Below are 13,065 nucleotides of genomic sequence, written 5' to 3'. Positions count from 1 at the left end.
CCTGACCTCGTGATCCGCCCGTCTCGGCCTCCCAAAGTGCTGGGATTACAGGCTTGAGCCACCGCGCCCGGCCAACAGGTAGTTTTTCAACCCTTCTCCCCACCTTCCACCTGCCCTCCCTCCTTTTGGAATCCCCGGTGTTCACTGTTCCATCTTCGCATGTAGCCAGTGTTTAGCTCCTACTCGTGAGTGAGAACATCTGGGTTTCTGTTTCTGTGTTAATTCACTTAGGATAATGGCCTCCAGCTGCATCCATGTTGCTACAAAGGACATGATTTCATTCCTTTTTGTGGCTATGTAGCATTCCATACATAGTATATATATATCCCACATTTTCTTTATGTAATCCACCAATGATGGGCACCCAGGCTGATTTTATATCTTTGCTCTTGTAAATAGTGCTGCAGTGAACATAACGAGTGCATGTGTCTTTTTGGTAGAACGATTTAATTTCCTTTGGATATATATCCAGTAATTGGATTGCTGGGTCAAATGGTAATTCTGTTTTTAGTTATTTAAGAAATCTCCAAGCGGCTTTTCACAGGGGCTGAGCTCATTTGCATCACTACCAATAGTGTATAAGCATTCTCTTTTCTGGACCAATAGTGTATAAGCATTCTCTTTTCTGGACCAGTAGTGTATAAGCATTCTCTTTCCTCGACAGCCTTGACAGTATCTGTTTTTTTTGACTTTTTAAGAGTAGCCATTCTGACTGGTGTGAGATGGTATCTCATTGTGGTTTTGATTTGCATTTCTCTAATAATTAGTAATGATGAGCATTTTTCATATATTTGGCTACTTGTATGTCTTTTGAGAAGTGTCTGTCCTTTGCTTTTTAATGGGTTATTTGTTTTCTTCTTGATTTAAACTCCTTATAGATTCTAGATGTTAGTCCTTTGTCAGATGCATAGTTTGCAAATATATTTTCTCCTATTCTGTAGGTTCGTTATTTACTCTGTTGATAGTTTCTTTTGCTGGGCAGAAGCTCTTTAGCTTAATTAGGTCCTAATTGCCAATTTTTATTTCTGTTACATTTGCTTTTGAGGACTTAGTAATAACTTTTTTGCCTAGGCCAATGTCTGGAACAGTATTTCCTACATCTTCTTGTAGGATTTTTATGCTGTGAGGTCATACATTTAAGTCTTTAATCCATCTTGAGTTAATTTTTATATATGGTGAGAGGTAGGAATCCCGTTTCATTCTTCTGCATATGGTTAGGCAGTTTTGCCAGCACCATTTATTAAATAGGGTGTCCTTTCCCCCTTGTTTATTTTTGTTGACTTTGTTGAAGATCAGTTGGTTTTAGGTGTGTGGCTTTATTTCGGTAGTTCCTATTCAGTTCTATTCGCCTGTGTGTCTATTTTTGTACCAGTACCATGCTATTTTGGTTACTGTAGCCTTGTAGTATAGTTTGAAGTCAGATAATGTGATGTCTCCAGCTTTTTTCTTTTTCCTTAGGCTTGCCTTGACTATTCGGGGCTTTTTTGGTTTCATATGAATTTTAGAATAGTTTTTTCTAATTTTGTGAAAAGTAATATTGGTAATTTGATAGGAATAGCATTGAATTTGTAGATTGCTCTGGGAAATATGGACATTTTAATTGATTCTTCGTATTCATGAGCATGGAATGTCCTTCCATTTGTTTGTATTATTGTCCCTTTCAGCTGTGTTTTATAGTTCTCCTATGAAGATCTTTCACCTCCTTGATGAGATGTGTTCCTAGGTATTCTATGGTTTTGGTGGCCATTGTAAGTGAGATTGTATTATCTATTTGGTTTTCAGCTTGAACATGATTGGTGTGTAGAAATACTATTGATACTTGTACACTGATTTTTGTATCCTGAGACTTGGCTAAAGTTATCAGGTCTAGGAATCATTTGGCAGAATCTTTAGGATTTTCTAGGTGTAGAATCATGTCCTCAGTGAAGAGAGATAATTTGACTTCCTCTTTTCCTATTTGGATGCCTTTTATTTATTTCTCTTGACTGATTGCTCTGGCTAGGACTTCTAGTACTATGTTGAATGAGAGCGGTGGGAGTGGACACCTTGTCTTGTTCCTGTTCACAAGGGTGTTGCTTTCAGTTTTTGCCCTTTCAGTATGATATTGGCTGTGAGTTCGTAATAGATGGCTCTTATCATTTTGAGGTATGTTCCTTTGATGCCTAGTTTGTTGAGGGTTTTTATCACGAAAGGATGTTGGATTTTATTGAACATTTTTTCATCTATTGAGATGATCATATGGTTTTTGTTTTTAATTCTACTTATGTGGTGAATCACATCAATTTGCATATGTTGAACCATCTTTGCATCACAGATATAATGCTCACTTGATCATGGTGAATTAACTTTTCAGTGTGCTGCTGGATTCAGTTTGCTAGTATTTTGTTAAGGACTTTTGTGTCTACATTCATTGGGGATATTGGCCTACATTCATTAGGGGATAGTTTTCTTTTGTTATTGTTCCTTTGTCATATTTGGGTATCAGGATGATACTAGTTTTATAGAATGAGTTAAAGAGGAGTCCCTCATCCTCAATTTTTTGGAATAGTTTCAGTAGGATTGGTATCAGCTCTTCTTTGTAAGTCTGATAGAATTCGACTGTGAACCCATCTGGTCCGGGGCTTTTTCTCATTGGTAGTTTTTTTTTTTTTAATTACTGATTCATCTTTTATTACTGATTCAATTTCGTTACTCATTATTGGTCTTGAACTGGACTTTAAATGAGAGTAGAAATAGACCAGGTAGAGAAAATGGCAAGAGCATTTTTCAGGTAGAGAAAAAAGCATAAGGGAAGATGGTGAGAAATGGAAGAGTTGGACAGAGTGGGTTTCAGCAAGAGTTGAAGGTGGCCAGACAGGTAGCAAGGGGAGGAAAGACGACCCTGGAAGGGTAGTTGGAGAAACTGGACTTTATCTTATAGAATAAGACTAACCTATAGTGATATGTTGATAAGGTTTTTCAACAAGCAGTGACATCAAATATGTGTTTTAAGACAACTCCCTGGAAGCATTGTAACTAAGGAACTGGGGAGGGCAAAGACAGACACCACAGAAAAACCAAGCCCTAACTTTATACACTGGGAGTAAAGATAAAGCCAAGGGGCACATTCACAAAATGTTTAGGTGGTGTAGAAGACAGGGTTTGGAAGTTGAATTGCTTTGGAGAATCAAGGCAATGAGCTAGCATGAGGACAGGAGAAACCAGAATGCAGTGAGTTAAGCAATTAGTGGAAGTAAGGAAGAGGCAGTATGAGGATAGATGGCTTTACTTCCAGAAGCTTGACGGTGCAGGCAAACACAGAAAGGTGAGCAGCTTTTGATGGAAGGACAAGGAACTGTGGTGTGGTGTACAGTCATCCTGCTTATGTGTTTTTATACATAACTGCTTTATATGCAGTTGAGCCTTTGGGCAGGGGAGCAGGACCAAGTAGAAAGAAAGAGATTAGAGATATAAAAGTGAGGGAATAATGAATGGGAAAAGCTTCCTGAGGAAGCCTGGGCAGGGACTGAGAAGCAAGAATTGTGAGGTAAAGGAGAACCAGGAAAATTGGAAAAAGCCACTGTGAGAAACTGTGGTTGGTGAAACCCTCAGTTCTGTCTCTTTTAGTGATAGAGGCCAACCACATTGAAATTCTTCAAATCATTTTAGAGGTGTCGGTCCAGTTCCTGCTTGCCATTGACTTTCTGGAAGGGGTGGGAAGTCCATTTCAGGTGGAAAAGTTGGCTTTTGGAGGTGCACTGTGTGCCAGGAAGTAATCAGTCAGACGTTAGATTCTATTGCCTCTAATCATAAACTTTTGGCTCCCGTCCTTCCTTCCTTCCATTTGTCATTCATTTATTTTTAATCTGTATGCTCTCCTTTGGAACTTAGTTTGAAAAGATGTAAAGAAAGTACCTTTCTGGTGACAGGCTCTGTCAGACCTAAGGCACAAATAGTACCTTTCATTTGACAGTGTGAACACATAAAATTCTCACACTTTGGGGCTTCATTTTCTTTATCTCTAAAACTTAGTGTTTGGATTATTGCTGAGGCTCCTTTTAATTCTAAAATTCCATGGTGGTATGGTACCAAGTTGAATTCGTGCCCACTTACAAGATGTGAAACAGAAGGAAAAAGTGATGCAGTGTGTACTCATCAGTGAGGGCGCTGGTGTTGATGTACTACATATGTATAAAATCCCCATGAAACTTTACCAGGCATCTGCAGTACAAGGACATTTTGCCTGCATAAGCAGCGTATGCTTCAGCTCAGAATATATGCCAAGCACACTTGAGAACTTTCGTATTTTGCAGCTGAAGTACAACACAGCTGGCCTCCTAAATGATTTAAAGTCTTCCTCTCCACCAGCAGAATTAAAAACTAAGACTGTTATGATGCCTCTAAGAGAACAGAGATGCAACCTATAATTATGAATTTATCAGACAATAGGTGACTTTTCACAGCAGTTCTTAATGTGTTACCATAATCATACTTTCTCCTTTGGAGAATCAAGCCTTGTTTTGAGAATTTGCATTGCATACAGAGTGGGAGAGGGGAAATGGATGTGTTGTGCATCCAGCAAAGCTTAAAAAGAAAATATAATTGCGTTCCTCCTTATCTGCTGCAAAGCAACCAACAGAAGAATCAGAATGTCAGGGGTTTGAGTGTTTAGCAGGTGACTATGGAGTCTCAAGCCCAGGGCCTGTTTATAAGTCCCACAAAACATAATACATTTTGTTTGTGATGTTACTTGTAAGTTGATGAATGTTTTTATATTGACATAGAAGACCAAGGTGAATCTACTGCATTTCTTGTAGACCATTCCATTCAGAGTGGAGGTACCTTCATGTCATGTCTTATTTGTTCTTGCAACATCCTGATAAAGTAGAATCGATCATTATTTTGCAGACGAAGTTAAGGCACAAGAAGTCAGTTTCAGCAAAGGAAGTCAGGGACAGATGGAACACTAGAAGCAGATCTCTGAATTTGCAGCATGTTCTTTTCCTTCCATTTAAAAAAAAATCCCACAAATTTAACAAACTATAGAAATGATCCCTGAAAGTATAGTCTTACCCACAAATTTAAAAAACTGAGCTGCTGTTTGTCTAGTTCTTTGTCTACCTTATAAGAAGGGAAGCCATTGCTTCTGATAAGGCCCTTTGATGAAATATGCCGATATAGAAGTAGGAAAGCAAAAATAATCTAGATCAGAACCTACCGTTGGAAAAAGAAATCCCATCATGTCCATTACCTACCTGCTGTCATGGTAAGCAGTCATTCTGCAAACATTTTTGAGTACCTGCCCTGTACCATGCAGTAGGTGCTCCTAAATTTTTCTTGGGGGTCTTGCTTCTTTAGGGAAAATTACCTTACAAAGATGACTGAGTCCTGAATGAGTTATCCAGGCCAAAAAGGTCAATTTGGGGAGCCAGGAGAGTAGGGATTTCACTTGCTATTCATTCATTCTTTCTGTAATAAAGGCCTGGAATTAGGAAAGATCCTGGTGAATTGGAAGAGAAAATGAATGAAGCTGAATTTTAGATTTAAAAGGGGTGCATGAGACTAGAGAAAGAGGCAGAGAACAGATATTAGAAGATGTCAGTGGTTGTGTAGAAGATCAGTGGTTGTATAAGGTATTTAGAAGAATCTCATGCAAGGGAATTATCTAATTAGAGCTGCTTTTGCAATCAGTCTGAGCCTAGAGATAGGTTGAAAGGAGACAAGACTTAAGGTGCAGAGGCCAATTTGGAGTTGTTGCATGAATCCAGGTGAAAAACCAAGGCCTGGACTAGGATAATGACATTGAGGATGGAAGTAATCTAATCTGTATGGTTTGGGGAAGATTATTGGGGCTTGGTGATAATTGGATGTGGATAAAAAGGCGAAGGAAGCTTCCAGGAGGATGATTAGCTTTCTGGTTCCCAAACAAAGGTAGATGGTGTGAAATAAGGAATGCTGGCAGAGGAGGGGGTTTCGAAAGATCAGTAGGAGACAATGAGCTTACTTTTAGACCTCCAACTTCATGAGAAATTCAAAGAAAGATGCCCAAGAGGCAGTGCCTGTTGAGAGATCTAGGCTGGAGATAAAGATCAGAGACTTCAGCAGAGGAGTGAAAAGCCTTTGGAGGGGAGAGATTGCCAAGGCAAGAAGTAAAGAGTGGAATGAACAGAGGACCTGGAAAAGAACCCTAAGGCATGTACCATATTATAAGGGAAGGATAGAGGAGCAAAAGCATATGGAGAGGATTGGAAAGGAACTTCAACAGCCGGTCACTGAAGGACAAATACTGTGTGTTTCTGTTTATAAAACGGCCAGAATAGGCAAATCCATAGAGACAAAGGAGATGAGTGGTTGCCAGGGGCTGGTGGTAAGGAGGAATGGAGAATGACCGCTAATGCGTATGGTGGTTCTTTTGGGAGTGGTGAAGTGTTTAAAAATCAGATGGCAGTGAAAGCTGCATAACTCTGAACATACTGAAAACCCCTGACTTGTACTCTTTGAAAGAATGACTTCCATGAAATGTGAACTCCATCTCAATCTATACTATAAACAAAGATTCGGCCAGGTGCGGTGGCTCACACCTGTAATCCTAGCACTTTGGGAGGCAGAGGCGGATGGATCACAAGGTCAGGAGATTGAGACGATCCTTGCCAACGTGGTGAAACCCCATCTCTACTAAAAATACAAAAAATTAGCCGGGAGTGGTGGCAGGTGCCTGTACTCCCAGCTACTTGGGAGGCTGGGGCAGGGGAATCACTTGAACCCGGGAGGTGGAAGTTGCAGTGAGCCAAGATCATGCCACTGCACTCCAGCCTGGAGACAGAGCAAGACTCCGTCTCTTTTAAAAAAAAAAAAAAAAAAAAAAGATTCAATCATCAAACACCCTAATGGGGCAGGGTGAGAGGCTAATGTGAAATGGGGGTGAGGGGGTGGCAGGGATGTTGTAGAGTGCTTTCAACTTTCACCTGATTTTTCTCCAGGCCCTTCAGGGGTCAGGCTGGGCCATCCTTTCTCTCAGAGTTGCTAGTGCCCAGAGGTTTGTGTTTATAGTTCAACAAATTAAATTAAAAACAACAGACCAATATGAGAGGGACATCTCAGTTCCAAGCCACAGGACTGTGAAAAGTGTTTTCTTGGTACAATGAGCACAAAGCAGCCACAATGTAAAAGGACTCAGAGGCATCCAAGGCTTTGAATTACCATCATTTCTCACATTACCCCTGAATGAACAGTGTTATCTTTTTTAGTTTTTATTTAACCGCCAAATAAACAGAGCCTATTTTTGCAAAAATGACAATTTAAAATCTTCTGATTTTAAGCCAAGAGTGTTTTTTTTCCATTATAGCTTCTGTGGGCTTGGCCTCAGCCCTCAATCTTTCCAGGACCCTGCTGAGCTGCCGCCTCCTTACTGCTTCAGTTCCCCCAGAGCTTTCAGAGGGAGTTAAAATGGTTAAGTTAAAATGGAAGGGATGCAAGGAGAAGCCAGCCCAGCCAGTAGAGAGAACAGGTATGTGGGCAGTGTATTAGAGGGAGCCAGGCTCATGAATCAGTCTCAGTAATTAGTAAAGAACAGGTTTCTGTCCCTCATGTTTGTAATGATCGGTTCTTAGCAGTACTGTCTTTTGGTCAGCTTTTCAGACCTCAGGATTTATATGTGATGTACCCATTAAAGCTGAGAACACAGAGCCTCAAAGGGAATGAGTAACAATCTCAGGTTTGTGCATGGGCCTAAGTCGGGGAACAGGAGTTGAGATCCAGGCCTAGGCCCTGCTGCTCACCACTCTCGCTGTAGCATCAGCTTCAACATAGGTTCAGCCCTCAGATGTGAGATGAGGAGCATGAGTGAGGACTTACAAATTGGACTTGTTGAAGGGCGTGTGTGAGCCTTCTCTGTCCCTGAGCACTTGGGACGAGGCCAAGCCACGTCCTTCTGAAATGAGCATGTTACAGCTTCTGTGAGGTTCTGATGACATGTGTCGTAACCTTTAGATAAACTACTTACTAGGCCACTGGGGACTGCATCACAGCACAGTTCCGTTTGTTTCTTTTCGGAATGCCTTGAAGACCAGCAAGACACCTGCTGTGGCGTCAGGTTGTGCCTCCGTGAGGTGAGATCCAGAACACATGGTCATCTCCAAGTGTTGGGCAGGGCTCCAGGCTGCCCCCTTGGCTTCTTGATAAGCTACCAAAAAGCAGAAGGATGGGGTATTGATATGTGTGTCTAATTGGGTAAGGATCCGGCATGCTGGTAAAAAAGGGTCTTGTTAGCAGTAGCACAGAAATTCAAAGGACGCATCATCAGGAGTGACTCCCATCCAATCCGGCCAAAGGCAATACATAGACTCCAACTTGAAAGTGGTCAAAAAGTTTGTTTTCAAGCTGGCTGTTGGGGATGTGCAATGAGTTTTCCAAAAGAAACAATGGTATAAATGGGAGTTGTATATAATAAAAATTGAGTGGAGCTCGAAGTAGCTAATGATGAAAGGAGAACTCTAGGGAGTATAGCAGCCCTCTAGCCTGTTAGAGGGGAGGAAGAAAGGTGACCGGGACAAAGTCTTGCTTCCAATAACCCTCATGTTAGCCACAAGGAAGAACTGTAAGCCCTGAAAGACATCATTACTCAGGATGTGATTCTCAGTGCCAAAGGACCAAATGCCCCACTTTTAATTATGTTTGTGTAGTGCTGATGAGGCCGTAATTCATGGTGACCAAACTCACAGGACTTGATAAATCTGAGTATTAGTTTGTTGATTTTTATTTAGAGGCATTTGTTGCCTGATGACTGGAAAATCCCCTATTTATATCAGTTCCATCTGTTAGGTGGAGCTTCAGAGTAATCCAGTTATCGGATGTAGAAGCAGAACAAAGAAACATGGATGGATTTTAAAGGTTTAATGTAGTCCCATAAAATGTGGAAGACTGTCTGCTTGGAAACAGACATATTTAGATAAGAATCGTCAAATTACCCATTTGAGGTTGGTAGTATTGGGTGATTACTAACAGTTTTACTCTTCACCTTAAGATTTTGCTTCCCTTCACCACAGTGCTACTTCAGTTCATTATTATAACTGAACAATTCTGTTTCACATGGAGCACACTTTCAATAAACTGCTTCCCACCTGCCTTCTTAGAACTTCCTCAGGTTCCAGGTTGTGTGGATCGTCTCACTGTGCGGGTGATCCTTTGAGGCTTTTCTGACTTTGTTTTTTTGTGTTTGTTTTTTTACCTGACACCTGGTATTCATACTTAAACTTGGTGTCCATTGAAGGACAGTGAGGCAGCAGCAGTGAGTGACTTTGTCTTTGAATGCAGGTGATCAGAATCTTGACTCCCCAGCTGAGTGCTGGGCTTACTCTCTTGCTCATTTATTTAAAAACCATTTATGGAATACTAGTCCTTGTAGAGAAACAAGGAATGACATAGTTCCTGTTCTTAATAAAGTAACAGTCCAGTAGAATATAGACATGCAAGTGAGGAATTGGAATATTATGATTGCCATCGCGGAGGGATAAATCAAGGTAATGGGCCATGGGTAAAGGAGCTTCAGAAGTGTAGGGAAGGCTGGATCATGGATTAGCCTAGATGATAAGAGTTGGGGGTAGGGGGTATGTGAGCCCCTTCTAAGTACACAGAACTGCGTGGACAAGCAGAGAGAGATGAGAGAACCTGGCATGTCCTGGGACTCTTCTGTATTGTGGGGCCATAAATTTATAGATAGCAGAGGCAGTATGGGAGATGAGCTTGGGCTTGGACAGGTAAGTAGGAACAAGATCAGCAGGGGCCTTGTATCCCCTGTAAAACAGTTTAGATATTAGCCTGCAGGAAGCCACTGAATTGTTTTGAATAATATATTTTAAAGGCATCTAGTTCTAAGCATATTTGCATTTGACATAGACCTAAAGACAAGATAGGTTGCATTTATTCCCTCTTGTAGTTGAGGCAACTTTGCACATTAGTGTTTTTATTTTGCTTCAAGGAGGTTTAAATTGTAACACATATATAACATTGAATTTGCCAATTTAACAAGTTTTAATTTTAATGGTTAAAATTCAGTGGTGGTGAGTACTTACACAGTGTTTTACAACCATCACCACTAGTTCCAAAACATCTCCATTACCACAAATAGAGACTTTGCAACCAGAGTTAAGCAGTAACTCTCCGTCCCTGCCTCCAGCCCCAGTCATCTCAAATCTACCTTCTGTGTCTATGGATTTGCCTGTTCTAGAAATTTCATATAATTGAAATTATACAATATTTGTCTTTTTGTGTCTGACTTATTTCACTTAGCAAAATGTTTCCAGAGTTTATCCATGTTGTAGTATGTATCAGAACTTCATTCCTTTTTCATAGCTGAATAAAATTCAATTGTATGTATAGGCTGTATTTTGTTTATCCATGTATCTGTTGACAGATCCTTTGGTTGTTTCCACCTTAGGTTATTGTAAATTGGCCTTTAAGTATCTGTTTGAGTCCCTGCTTTCAGTTCCTTTGCATATATACCTAGAAGTGGAGTTGCTGGGTCACATGGTAATTCTATGTTTAACTTTCTTTTTTTTTTTTTTTTTTTTTTTTTTTTGAGACGGAGTCTCACTCTGTCGCCCAGGCTGGAGTGCAGTGGCCGGATCTCAGCTCACTGCAAGCTCCGCCTCCCGGGTTCCCGCCATTCTCCTGCCTCAGCCTCCAAGTAGCTGGGACTACAGGCGCCCGCCACCTCGCCCGGCTAGTTTTTTTGTATTTTTTTAGTAGAGACAGGGTTTCACCGTGTTAGCCAGAATGGTCTCGATCTCCTGACCTCGTGATCCACCCGTCTCGGCCTCCCAAAGTGCTGGGATTACAGGCTTGAGCCACCGCGCCCGGCCCTATGTTTAACTTTCTGAGGATCCACCAAACTTGTTTTCCACAGAGGCTGCACCATTTTACACTTCCACCAGCAATGCACAAGGATTCTGATTTCTCCACATCTTTATCAACACTTATTATTTTCCAGTTTTTTTTTTTTAATATTGTCATAGCCATCCTAGTGGGTGTGAAGTAGAATCTTGTGCTCTTACGCACCCTGGATTTGGAAAATGCAAAAATGTTTTATAGTGCGTAATAAGCTTTGAGAACATTTTTGTTCATTGGGTTTCTTAAGTGTTCCTATTTTTGCCATAGAAAATAATTGATTATAGAGTTTTATTTCCAAGTTAACGCTTGTAAGTTGAAACATTCTTTTAAAAATTTTGAAGAACACCCTTTGCTCTGAAATATCCTCCAGTGCACCAGGATCAGCTTGCTAAACAGCAGCTCTGAGCCGTGTCAATGTGTCTCGCTAGTTCTCCTGCTGAACTCTCCTTGCCCTGGTTCAGATGTCCCTCCTCGCTGGGCTAAGCTAGTACAGTGGCTTGCACACCGTGCTCTCATTTCTTGATCTCCTATTTTTCTCATTCCTCCAAATACTGCAGGCAGTAGACTGTAGTGCTTAAGCACACAGGCATCAGAGTGAGAACCTGGTCTGAGTCCCAGCTCTGCCACTACTAGCCATGACACTTCAGACAAGTCAGTTAATCTCAGTGAACACCCGTTTCTTTACCTTTAAAAGAGGACAACATTGGCTACCCAACAGGGCTATTGTGAAGACGAGGCACGTCAAACCCTTAGTACATTGCTTGGCACATAGACAAATGGGGTTAGTTGGGGTGCTGTTACACTGCCTGCAGACTTACTTTTCTAAAAACCTGATTATGGAACTTCTCTGCTTGAGCCACTTCAAATTTCTATTTTCTCAAAACAAACTTCAAACTGTTTGGTACTTTGTAAGAGGCCCTTTGCAGCGCAGGTCGCTAGCCTTGTCTGCTGCCCTCCTAAGCCACTGGTCAGTATAGACCAGATAAGCATGTGACTAATAGCTCAGTGCATGCTCTCCCATCTGCCTGATTGAGCCACATAGAAGGAAATTGTCTTTTCTCTGAAGCCTATAAAAAGATTCCTGTCTCTGAAGCCCCGCCTGGCATATTGGACTGGGTCTAGGCTCACTTATCTCTGTTGGAGTGATTATCTGTCATCACATGGGGGTTTTTGTGAACTCTTCTGTGTCTTATTTATCTCATTTATCATATCTTATTTATATGAGGAGCACTATAGGGCCTCTATCAAGATGCAAAGATGGGAAGCTGGGCATGGTGATGTGTGCCTGTAGCCCCAGCTACTTGGAAGGCTAAGGCAGGAAAATCACTTGAGCCCACGAGTTTGAGTCCAGCCTGGCAACATTTTTAAAAACAAGAAGAAGAAAACGTCAATATGGGAATGACTTTACTTACAGAAATCAGCCCCGTTCGCTTGTTTTCTAGCTTGGCATGGTTAGGATTGTGGGAAGAGTTTCCACATCTTAAAACTTACCTGTCCTTTCATGTGGCCATACAGTCAACAGACTCCTTAAAAGTGCACCATGGATGAATCCTGTGTGCTAGTGTTGATCTCCACCGTGTTTTATTTATTCAGCAACTCCGTTGAATACCCAGTTGGTATAAGTCACTTTGATAGCCCCCTAAGGGAGATAAAGAATTGCATAAGATGTTTCTGTTAATGAGGCTTTTCAAGATAAATGTTCTGGCTTGTCCTGTGGCTTTGAGGAATGTAAAATCTAGTTGGAGCAATTGTAGTCTGTCTGTTTTCTGGAGAGGCTGTGGGAAATTCTAACTCCTCCTGTCATGATTGTATTGCCAAAACAGTTCAGCCTTCTTGCTTGGCAGATGGGACCACATGTAGTCCTGACTCAGCTTCTGAATTTCTGGTGAAATCTAAAACTATAGAGAGAAGAGAAATCCTGCTGTTTGCGAAGGATTCGAGAGGGAGACCACAATAGGTAGCAATTCAGAAATAAACACCAACAAAATAACCCTGTGTTGTCTGCTATGGTCCACAGTCTGTTTTCTGACACCATTTGGTCTGAAGCTTCTACTAGGTTGAGACTCACAATTTTGTTGTTTTTTTAATCTTTAAATCTTTCAAGAAAATGTACTGATATGGTCCTACATTGTTTGTAATTGGTCTCCCTGACTCTCTGATCTTATGTAAAGATGAAAAATCTTAATTACAGCTACAAAT

General features: G+C 41.1%; 1 pseudogene; it reads right to left on the bottom strand.

Annotated features, from left to right (window-relative positions):
• Positions 1–4,966: 4,966 nt before the first annotated feature.
• On the bottom strand, positions 4,967–5,050 carry LOC117071957 (annotated as a pseudogene).
• Between the last annotated feature and the right edge of the window lie 8,015 nt (positions 5,051–13,065).

The sequence above is a fragment of the Trachypithecus francoisi genome, unplaced genomic scaffold, assembly GCF_009764315.1.
Source record: "Trachypithecus francoisi isolate TF-2019V2 unplaced genomic scaffold, Tfra_2.0 Lachesis_group3, whole genome shotgun sequence".
In the NCBI taxonomy this organism is placed as follows: Eukaryota; Metazoa; Chordata; class Mammalia; order Primates; family Cercopithecidae; genus Trachypithecus; species Trachypithecus francoisi.
This window is presented reverse-complemented; position numbering and strand designations above follow the sequence as displayed.